The following is a 12,402-nucleotide window of genomic DNA, read 5'->3' as shown; positions in this document are numbered from 1 at the left end:
GACGATTAAAAGCTGGACGCTCCACTCCAGCCGTAGTGAACATAGAGCTGTGCGCGTGTTTTTATTGCTGCATCATCAACTTATCGAGCGCGCAACCTGCACGTATTTATTATTGCGTAAATAGTTCTTGAGCGTAATACCTCTCCCTCCTATCCTCTCTACCGTTACCCTCACCCCTTTCATTTCATTTCTCCATTCTGCCAGCTATCCTTTATTTCCGCTGCCCCAGCTCAGGTGCTTCAGTACCGATGGCAGATGCCGGGGCTAGCAAAAACCTTTTCCTTTATTTTTTTATTATTTTAATAAACCACTTACTACTACTACTTGTACACCCAACAGAGCTGAAGGTTCCATCGAAGTTGGTGGTGCTATGCATTGTTTGCCGCGTCTGGGTTCGCGATAAAGGAATGCCCATTGTGTATTTTTTTCTGCCCTCCCTCCGACAGCAGAGAAGGGGGCGAGTCACGGGATAAGGGGAGCCAGACAGCCGAGGATTCCGAGAATACGGGAAAGGTCAGTCACCCTCCTGGAACATATACGTCAGGACGCATCCCATTGTGCACCTTCTGGCTAGGAGTCAGGGGCACTTGGCCGGTGACGAGCCATCATAATCCGCTTAGTTCGCACGGCTTTTGTCCCATGTCTGCGGCGACGCTGCTCACTGCATAGAGTGTCTCTGGTACTCGTATGACAGCTTGAGGTGCACTCAACAAGACATTTCCCGGCTAGCTGCAAACATGAATAATGACAGGTCGTTGCACAGGAGTCAACCTCAGCCCACATGCACACGGGAGAGAGACGCGAGAGACGCGGTTTGTACGAGTGTGTGTGTCTGTCGGTCTACTGATGACAGTTTGTGAGAAAGTGTGCCTTGAAGATAGGCCTTTCTTCGAAACTGGGTTTGCGAGAGGTTGAAACAACCCGCACCCGTAAGAAAGCCAGAATGTTTGCGAAGCTGGCGGGAGTAAGAGAGAGTCTTCTGAAATCTCGATAGTGGAAAGTGTGCATATATTAGTGTGTTTGTCGAAGTCTTCTTTCGCCAGTCATTTATTGCCTCTGATTAGAATTTCCCAGCCGTTGGTTGGTGATGTTTTCCTTTCCCCAATTATTTATCAGGTGGACGTTTGTTGAGTTAACTGATTGGTTACGGTCCCGACCGAGGGCGGGGACAAAGGGTTTAAAACCAGCCGTTCCGGCGCTACCGCGAACTGGTTTCGTCAGGTAAAACTACGAATCAGTCTAATGTAAATACATTTTCTCCTTGCTTGTACCTTTCTTTGATTTATTAATTGGTAATAAAAAGTTCATCTCTCACGAAGTGTCCTCAAGCAACGTGATTGAGCAATATCGAATCTGCAAGACGTCAAGCATAACATAATCAACACCTCACTCTACTGCCCTCTATAAGATCCAGAGGGAAAATCAAATGTTGCCTAGCGAGAGCGATGGCAATACGCAGGGAAAGAACAAACAGCACTGTCGTCGACCAGGTCAATCCATTCGCGCGGGGTTGCAGCAAGATTCAAGGAAAGATGTGCAGTAATCGAAACCTTCAATACAAACGACCGTATACCCAGAAGGTCTGCAGTGGAATTCCGTACACATTCAGGACCGGCGCACCCTATTACTCTACGACTAAAAAGCAGTACTTTAAAAATATTCTTTTTAAGCAAGAAGCTAAGCGCAAGAAAAACAAATGATAGGTCCTAGAATTTCGATACTTGGCATGTTTAACCAACTCAAACGTTAGAAAGCTGATTTCGTTTACTGTTGTGATTAGTTAGCGGAGCAATACAGGACGCCACACACTGTGGTGATCGTGGTCCAGTGTTAACAAATGCTGTTTGCTTAAGTGGATGGCTGAAAGAGGGAAGATTTTTTGAAGCCCCCGGAAACGTGTTTTCCATCAGCCTAAGTATCTATCTTTCTTGTTTATCTTCGTGTTATTTGGCTTGTCTCTTGTACGCGTTTTCTCAGCCTTCGCCTCTACTGCTGCAGGAGAGAAATTGGCTCGCGCCGTACGCTGGCTTCGCCCTGCGCTGGACCACGAAGACAGCGCACACACTGCTCCGGTGGCGACGCAACACGTAGGCACCTTGGGGTGGAGGAAAGATTTGCCAACGTTTGCTTAGGTTCGGCGATGTGTTCTCTCTTAGTTCAGCCGCCAAAGTTACCCGGGGTGCTTTGCTAACGGATGCTAAAATCATTTCACGATTAAACACAGCGAGACTGGTCTTCACTCCTTCTGTTAATTTTGCATTCTTACCCCTTTCTCAATTTATGTCGCTTGGCACACTTATCGAATAAAAAGAAGAAACAAAAACACTGCATGGTCGATCAGCCAAACTATAGCCAAGCCAATCAGATTGTCGCCAGCGGCTTCATCGCCTCCTTTCTTAGTACTTTCTGTCCATAGTTGATGCAAATATAATAGTCGGGTACAGCTCAAGAACCAAGCTGCAGATGGGCATCAAAGGAGTCTCTCCAGCCAATGACGTCGACCAATTTTCATGACGGCGCGGTTAATTCGAGTGAGCCGTGGTTAATCTGCTTTTAGCTACCACCTCCTTGGCCGTCACTTTGCAAGGTCCAAGGGGACAATCGCGCCAGTGGTTGCAGAGGCGCCTTTGATGGGTATCTTTCGCTTAGTTCTTTAGGCGTATCTGAGAACTCTTTCCTGATTGCTCTTTTCCGCGACCTTGTTTCTTCGGCGATAACTGTACATACAGATCACCACACACATTCTTAACGCTATGCCAGTCTACAACGATGGAGAAAACAGAGCAAAAAAAAAAGATGTCAAGGAAAAATAGGGGAGAGATTGGTATGCATGAAGAGGTGATGCGGGCCGGGGTGGCTCGCGACCCGAACCAGCAGATTAGCACGATTAAACACCATATTTTATCAGTGAGCTGAGCCACTTGAATATTCCAGCCCTGAGGACAATCTGTATAGCTATATACCAGCCTCCGCTCACGTGTCCTCCAAAAGCCGAATTCCGCAACAAACAGTTTCGTGCCCGCTTTGGACGCTTCGTTCGCGGACAGCGTGGGGCTGGTCTGTTACCCATTTATGGGGATCATGCACCGCACCCTATTTTGCTGCATGGCATGTTGCGATGAGCGGAGAAAGCGTCGAATGCCGATCAAGTAATCCTGGTGGCCATGGAGTTAATATAGTGCTTCGACATCGAAAGCCACGGCACGATACCACGCACACCCTCGCCACATTCCAGTCAACTATGCTGTCAACCACAATGAGGGTCATTGCAGGGACGTTTCCTGATAGCCAGCAATTATTGTGGTGCCTGAATACAAGGCGTATCATATTTTACGTCAACAACGATATTGTCAGGTTACAAGATTCTGAAGACTACAATGACAGTTTCTATGAGAACAACATATCTACGCAATGTAGTGGCGATGCACTGTGTCTCGAAGGACGCAATTAGGTTCTCTGTAAAAAAAAAAAATCATTTAAGCGCTTTTTCAAGCAGTGCGCAAGTGATGCTCTTCTGCTAATCAGGACGCCCATGTTTTTCCCGTTTCAATATTGCACGCGCCGTACAGTCACCACAAGAGTCGCACTGAACGTCCGGCTTAAAGACGTGTTTTAGTTTGCGCTGTCATTCGCCTATTATCAAACGAAATATCGATGCCAACTCTACCAGCCTGCAGGTCTCAAAATGGATCCGAAAGGGTGGTATAAGATTGATGCAGGTAAAAATGATTGACTTTTTTCTTCTTATGGACGGCGCCATGAATAATGGATAACGTCATTCTATCTGCATAGCTATAGCCTTTATGTCCGGTAATGAGAGCTTAAAACAAGCTTTCTTTTTTTGGTGAGCAGAGCTGGCGAGCAGTGCGCCAAAGGTAGGGCTTGTAAATTAGATGCTTTCAAGAACGATAATTCAATCCATGAAAGACATGTCACCCTAAAGGTGCGTTCACACTGACGAGTCGAGGAGGTCGTGGGAGCCCCGAACAAGTCGCAAGCCCCATTTTGGGGCAGTCGCTCTCTGATAGATGTCCTGTGACGCGAAATCATGGCGCAGGACTCGTCACGCAATCTGAGACTTTGCAGTGTCACGTGACGTTAACATCCGCGTTCTTGCTCCGCCGGGAAATTCAAGCCGCCCGAGCGCGCATCCGTTCTCGGCGTCCCTGTTCAAACAAACGCGTTTCAGCAGTCGCGCTGGGCTTTTCCTGCATAGGCTTTTCTTTTCTATAATTGATGCGACGTTCGTGTCTCTGTCATGAAATTTTCTGCGGAGGAAATCAACGAACTCGTAAAATATCTTTTCATCCTCATGGTTAAGCAGGGCCTCAATTTCATGTACCACTCAAAAAAAAGTAAAAGATATCGGAGTTGTCTCGAACATTTATACAGACAACATGATATGCGTGCATATACATGCGTGCTACCTTGGCGATATGGGCACGATTACATCCAGTAAATTTCCCTGGTTAACTGCTAACGATATGTTTTTCCCGATTAGCTTACTCTCACTGCGCGTCTTTACGGGATACGCATGTGTGCTTGGCGTTTTTCCACGTGAGGTAGTAGAGGTGCGGTATCTCAGATGGTGAGACGAACACGTCACGGCAGCCAGAAGGAGAAAACCATGGAGGAAACTGACTTTGGGTTGCGCCACTCGCCGTGTGCGTGGCGCTGGGTCTGGACATGCTCGCGTGGGTGGCTCTTGCCGCCGCCACAGGCACATACACAGGCATCGCTGGCATCGTAGTTGATGCACTGCAGCTCTCTGTGTTTTCAAAGCCGCAATTACGCTTGACCACAGTGACCACTTATTTCGCTCACGCCGTCATCCGCGAGGTGAAGGGGGAGAGGGCAGGCCAGCGGCGCCTCTGCAGACGTCTCGGGAAGCGAGTCGCAAACTCGACTTGCGCGTGTGAACACCTCATGTCGGTCGGCGCTGGTGGCTTCTCCGCGCATGGCTTCCAACCACACTCTTAACATAAATGAGTAAGAGTGGACTGAGCTGTCCTCTAGAGCACTCCCTTTCATAAGGGTGTGCGCTAGAGGGCAGCTCACTCCCTTTTTACTCCCATATAGGTGTATTTGCGTTTAGAGTGCACTTTTTTTTTATTCGAGAAGTGTGCCATGAGGCATAAGTTGAAAAAGGAAAGGGGGAGGGAAGGAATGCACGGGATTTAAAGTTAAAAGAACGAGTGAAGAACCGTTGCGCTGAGGTAGTCGCAGAGGTTGTTAATGAAACGGTTGTCCATTGTCCACTTCACGTAGTCACTTTCGCGGTTCCACCACAGGCCCACCTCCCTGAGGAGCCGTTTTCTGATAGCAGCCGTCGCTGGGCACGTCCACAACAAATGCCGCACATCACAAATGTCCGGTGCAGCGCTACAGTGAGGGCACCTGTCAGGTGCAGGCAGATCTTTGGCACCCCACCGATGACGGACAGATGGTGTCAGAGGCGCCCCTGCCCGAATCCGGCGCACGGATACCTCCTCCTGCCGAGTAAGACTACGGGGGAGAGGCTGCGAACACGGAGGAATTAGAGCGCGTGTTCGCTGTCGCAGAACTTCGGAATCGGAAACATGGGACAGGAACGGATCTGGGGGAAGAGGGGAAGGTGGTGGATCGTCTAATGTATGAAGATGAGTCATAGCATCCGCTTGAATTTTATGTGGATCCTGGGCATGGCCGCGAATCCAGTGTATGCGCACAGGACATGGATACTTTGCGCAGAGCACATGAATTGATTGTGAAATCTGGAACCTTCGTGCACATATAAAAAAGGGAAAGTGCGGCCCATTGCTGCCATTGATTTCGTGCCCCGTGCGGTGAAGAAACGCAGACTCGACTGTGACTTCCACTTTTCGTTCGCGATTTCGGTTCGACAACGCTCTTGCCGCGCACGCACGCTGTACTGGGCGCAGAAAAGCACGGCAGCAACTGGGAACAGGCTTCGCCGAGTCAGCTGCAGTGGGCAGCGATTATGTCGCCGTCGCTCTTGGCGAATACTCACCCTCTTTGCGGAGCTTGGTTCAGGCTTTGGGAACGGTTTACCTGCGAATATAAGCCGCCATCAGCGCATGTTAACATGATGTTAACGGGCAGAAGAAGCCGCCAACACTGTTCTCATGACAACTGCACGTGTTGGCGGACACTTCCGTCACCGACGGCTCGTGCATCCAGCCGCTCGTCACAAAGCTGTTTGCCGCCAGAGCCTTCAGTTGCTTACGAGCCGTGAGGCTGGTCCTCAGCACCAAGACTTCGTGTAAGTCCGAAGTATGCACGCACGGCCGCAAGTTTATTTGCTAGACGCAGTCATTTGCCCGCAGCGTGAAAGGGCCCATCCGGGTTCTTTTCTCCTCACAACGTCGGCTACCACAATCTGATATCGTCGGTGAACAATCTTCAGGAACCTAAGCCATTTCTTTGCAAACAGTTAGGACACCTCTAGCACGTCATTTGGGACCAGTTATAATGTCCATGCCTGCATCGGCGGAGCATCCTGCGTCTGTTAAGGTGGACAGCAAGCTGGCCACTCACCCAGAATGCGGCGCGTCCCCGGCTTTCGTGTGTACCCCCTTAGGGACGTCAGGTACGTCTAGCGATAGTGCAAGCACGGCTAACTTGGGCCGGTGGCGCATAAAACTGGCGCATCGCTTCTGGCAATCCCCCCTTCCTTGTGCAGAGCGGGGTGGGCAAATGCCGTATGTGAGCGAATTTTTCAGCCAACATTTTTTTTTTTTTTTGGGGGGGGGGGGAAAGCTGAGTTTCAGGTTTCGGCCACTCCGCAGTTGCATTGGTGCCATATTTTCATCTAGTACCTCACAGCGTGCGTAGCGACTGGCCTTCAATCTGCTACGTACACGTGACATACGCGACATTAGAAGAGGCAGGCACGTTTGCAGTAGAAAGCCCGAGACTCCTCTCCACCAAAATCGAGATCACTTCGGGCTCCGCGGCATTGAATTTGGACACGACGCGCAGTTTGCCCACAATCCGGGGACAGGTTGCCACCTTCCACTGACACTGTGCGCAATGTACTCCCAATCCATTGGGCAGGTTGTGAGAACATCACGAGGTATCATGGCGTCTCTCGGCCAAACTGGGAAATACATGGAAACTTTCAAAGTTTACTATGCTCTCTCGTTGGTAAACTGGGATCACTTGACCCTAATGATGCCATCAGGGAACTGACCAATCCAACAAATTCGTTACGGAGAAGCAGTAAATCTTTGCGAGCCGGCAGCCTAAATTGTATCATATGGATAATCTAACAAGGAAAGAAACAAGGAAATATCACAGGACAGTCACAAGTGTGTAACGTAGATGTATGAAGCGTGGCCTGCATGGAGTGTTTTTCAGGACCATTATTTGGCGTCGACGGCAGCGGAGCGTTTTCTGCCGCCGGAGAGGACGTTTTTGCAAAATCATCGGGTTCTGGCGGAACAGAAAAAAACGTCGACGCCGGGAGAGGGCAGCGACACAGGGCCAATGAGAGCCGGAGCGGACGTCACGTGATTCTGGACGGAGCCGCGCCGGTGCACCCGGCTGCATGAACCCGGCCGAGGGAGACGCGCTCGCGAGCATTCTGCGCGCGAGACCTGCGCATCCGTCTGATTTCAGTATGGATGGGGGCGCGCGCATCGCACAACTGGGCGGCAAAAACAAACGCCGCTTAACTGCTGACCATGCGGGAGTGAATTCGTCGGTGCGGGCGTTGGGCGCGCGACGCGATTTCGCGGGCAAAAAAACGCTCCATACGGGCCACGCTCGAGCGTTAGCTGCGGAGTAAGAGCAAAGAAATAAGCAGGGCGACTGACTGGGGGAGGCTTAATACTATTCTTGTCCGGTGGGGAGATTCTAGCCAGTGCTGGCGGTAACGCGTTACAAGTAACGGCGTACCGGTAACGCGTTGCTTTTTTCGGTAACTTAGTAACGTACTCGTTACCATTTTTCGAAGTGTAACGGGTAACGTGCTTACGTTAACATTTTTCGGTAACGTGACGTGTCAAGTTGCTAGTTACTTTTTGTTCCAATGGTCCCCCAATCCGCCCCTTATTTAGAAAAACAAGCGCAGATCACCTATAGTGATGTTGCAAATAAACAAAAATGTACAAGTGCTCTCGACGACCCTTGTTGCGGCTCACGTGCTAGCCAAAAAACACCTGCCCTTGACGATGCACCCAACTAAAAAAAAAGTGACAATAGCCATAATGCACGAACACGCATTTACACACTTGCCTTCACCTAATTCTTCTACAACCACTCACACACACAGTTAACTCTCTAAAGAGTGGAAGCATGACCATTATTTTAGAGCATCACATTTTTCAGAATTCCTGTAAATTATTTGAGAGTTCAGTGAGGTTTTCTTTGCGAGGTTAGAATTGATGACGAAGTGTCAATTTGTGTTTAATGTCACATTCGGAAATGGCTTCACCATGTGCCACAGGGTTAGAAGCCATCACATATAACTGTACAGGCACCTTTAGGACACTATAACATTGCTAAGCTCCTGCACATTTGTTCAGAGTATTCTCGTTAACCCAGGATTTTGCGTAAAATCTTTGTTTGGGCAAGAAGTTTCATATTAAATATGAGCTTTATAAAATTGTTATCGTGAGTTCCTAGGCGAAGACGCACAAAATAAAATTTATGGTCATGAAGTAATGGCAAAGTAACGTTCGGTACATTTTTTCGGTAATGGTTACGCGTTACCTTTTTGTATGTAACGTAGGGTAATGCGTTACCTTTTTCTTAGTGTAACGAGCAACGCAATTAGTTAGTTTTTTTCGGTAACGCCTACAACACTGGTTCTAACCAACCACAGCCGAGACGGGCGCCCAGTTGACTAGGCCACCCGTCGCATTCCCGGCTCCCGTATTCGCGTTAAATATGGAGCTGCACGGAGAGTTAACTTCTACAAAAAGATTTCCCATAGCGCTCATGTGACAGCGCTATCACCTTTCCGTACTTCTCGTCCCTCTCTTTTTACAGAAGATAAGATGGAACTGGCTTTTGAGAACTGTCTGCCTATAGCCTAAATATATGCCTATCAGTCCAGCTTTCTCTGTGAATAAATGCTGGCGTCCTGGGTCAACAGATCTAAAAAGAATGATGCATAACGGCACACAGGCATGACCGCTAAAAAGTGATTTGCTGGGGATTTGCGTCATGTCAATACCCGGCACAGTTGTGCGGTTTAACGAGACACGTACAGGCATTAATCTTGGTGGATGGCAATGCTTTATTAATAATGAAAAGGCGAATTTAGACAGCACCTCTAAATGTTAAGAAATATAAGGAATAACAGGGAAAGGCAATGGGGAGGCTCGGAGAAACAGACACACTGAATACTGAAACACCAACTAAGTACCAAAGTATGAAACATCAACTAGCCCCTGCTCTTGCCTTGGAAACAGACACATTACTAACAGAACACAACAGCGGGTTGTCTCGGAGGTATCGACACACGTGACATTATATCATGTCGCCTTATGCAGAGCGAGTATTCAGTAGAAGACGACCGACTCGGAATGGGGTGGTGCTTGATATCCACGCATTAAATGCGTCTACGAGGAAGCGGTGTCGCCAGCTGCACCGCTTTCTGAACTCGCAGAAGCCGTGGAAGGCTCAACAGTACGGGTGGCAAGGCAGCTGCCTACGTCCAACCGCTCCCCAACACTTTTTCTCTCTTCGGAGGTATGCGGGTTCAGTGCCGCGACTAGCTGGGCAAGCTCCTCCATGTAGTCTGATACTGGTCTGGAAGCAGAACCAGCCGCCGGGGAACGACCGGCGGTGTACTGTTGAACGCAACCAACGGCGCCGACGGCGCTGTGTTCTTGGCTCCCATAGTGACCAGAGATGCAGGCATACTCGCCGCTGCTTTGACCTGGGTGCGCAAAGTAGCGATCTGTGAAGACGCCCATGGCGGGGATATCTTGTCTCGGGGTGCTCACGAAGCGGAAGCGGCAGTTCAACTCGAAGTGCTTCAGGACGTTCTTCAGCTGATCCTGGTACGGACAGCCATACTCGGCATTGTAACAATGGGCACGCATAGTCAGCAATAATTCAGGGTGGATGCGTACTACATTACACACGTTGTACATCGACATGTGCGCTCCGTCCTTTGGGCACGTATCGTAAGAATCCGCACAGTTATCACCGTGGGGCCCGGACGACTTCGTGGCCATCTGTAGGCAGAGTTCGCACATGTTGTGGCCGCACGGAAGAAAATTTGGATTCGCCGGCAACTTCTCGCATATTGAGCACAACAAGCAGCGGAGTATGGGCTGCGCGAACTTGATCGGCCGGTGGTCGAGGTTGGCGCCGAAGCCGTAGAGCGTGCACCAGTTGCCACATACCTGTGACCTCTCCTCGTCGATCCGCCTCGGCCGCTCGTACTCTATCCCTGCGGAGTGTAGTCGCTGAGTACGGAGGTGCCGCCTGTTTCGCGCACACATGTTCTTGCTGTCGTTGTGGGTCCTGTGATCGAGGGTGCTGGAATTCTCTTCCAGTGATGGACGAACGGTGCAATGATAATCCGGCACGAATACCACGCTCGAAAAGAGCACGCGACCCGAGTTTCCAATAAGGTTTTTGTCTGCATCGTTATGCATTACTGGAACGATCGCTACCCACGTTCACCACTGCGCAGTTGCTCCCGAGAAAGATTTATGCAGAAGGCAGAGAAAGACGACGTGGGGGCGGCCTTTTGGCTCTTTCATCGATGGCGTGGCTCTCACGTGGGGGCTGCTGGGATGGTTCCGTGCCAGATAAGAGGGAGTCTGGGGAAACACGCGCAGTAGTCAAGATGACCAAAAATTGATAAAGCCTTAACGAAAGGCGAGCCTTTTGCAATCGAAAGGAAGAGGATAATGGTGAAAGATGGAGGCCATCAGATAAGGAGCAGGAAGACCTGTTGCCACCAGCCTTGGGCGTTTTGCGATTACTTTTTTCGCGGTTTGCTTAGGCAGTCTCTGTTTGTGCCTGATCTAGCATTTTCCTTGTTCGCCATTGGCGTAATCTGTTGAGTCTGTTATTCCAACACCCCGTCGCTCCTCTAGGCGTCTCACCAGCAATGAGGCATTGCAAGTAAAGAGTTAACTTTCACGAGTCTAAATCCTAGTTACTGCACCAGTTAAAGCCTGGACTCCATGTACGCGAAAACTCACGCGAAGGCGACGGCGGCGGCTGGCGTTCGCTCTGTCGCTTGTGGGCAACCTCCATGCAAGCGAAGGCGGCAGGCGACGCGAACCCGCGACGTGCGCAGCGGATTCCGTGCTTTGCGCACTCAAGCTTAGAAACACGCCCGTAACCTGTTCTCTCTCTTAAAATTTTGTGAGTGTGCCTCATAGTCAAGGCCAAAGGAATATTTCCTCTACGGCAGCGGTGTAGCGGCAGTGGAGATAGCCAAAGGCGTGCTTGCAGAGACGAAGTCACATCCCGGGTTCACGGGGGAGGTGTGCTTTCGTTCGGTGCCTGTGCACTCCGGCTTAGTAAAAACACTCCCATAAACTGTCACCGCAACCTGATTGTAAGTGAGCAAACTATAATATACCACTGAGAATGCGCGCCGCGAGTGTTTCTGCACAGTTGGAGCGCAGCGGCACGGTGGATCGAGCGCCGGTACCCGCGGCTCGACACGCATCTCTCCCTGCAGTACGCCCGCTCGCGTAGCCCGCTCCAAATGCTGTTAGCCCTCCGCACCCAACGAGTAGATTGTTTTAATTATTTAAATCATGCGGATCTGCCTCTCAGCTACAAAACCAAATATTTTCTCGACGGTGACGATGACAAAGACGACGGGCTGGTTTCGTGAGATGTGCCCGTGAGAAACCGTGGACAAACCGGAAACGGCTTTGGGGGGCTCTGATTGGCCAGTCGCGTGGGGGACTTCCGGGCGACGAGCGAAATTTTCTGTGGGTGCAGATCCGAGCGACACGGCAAGCGACACATGCATTTTGCTTCGCGCGACGGCGTCGCTCGTCGCTTGCCGCCGTCGCTCGTCGCTTGCCGCCGTCGCGTTCGCGTGAGTTTTCGCGTACATGGAGTCCAGGCTTTAACCTTCCACAGTCCTGGGTTATGGCACCAGTCACACTTTCCTGCCCCCTCTAGGATGGCCGGTTGGTGCTCGTATCGGTTGCTCATCCCGAGCAATCAATGACGATGTCACGCTGTCCGGTGATCGATTACACGGCAGTTAGCAGTAGGAAGAGCCTTCGGGTCTTCGTCCGCTCATCAGGCGACACATTGCCAGTTGGGGCAGCCAACCAGGAGCTCACGCATCGCTCTGCCGTCTCCGCTGACAATAAAAAGAATTTCTTCAGCGGGAAAAGGTCGTCTGCCCCCTGCCACTCTGACAAGGCAGTTAAGGGTCCTTCTCCCCATTTCCCACGGCTTTGG

The sequence above is a fragment of the Amblyomma americanum genome, chromosome 10 (genome assembly GCF_052857255.1).
Source record: "Amblyomma americanum isolate KBUSLIRL-KWMA chromosome 10, ASM5285725v1, whole genome shotgun sequence".
NCBI classification, from domain to species: Eukaryota; Metazoa; Arthropoda; class Arachnida; order Ixodida; family Ixodidae; genus Amblyomma; species Amblyomma americanum.
This window is presented reverse-complemented; position numbering follows the sequence as displayed.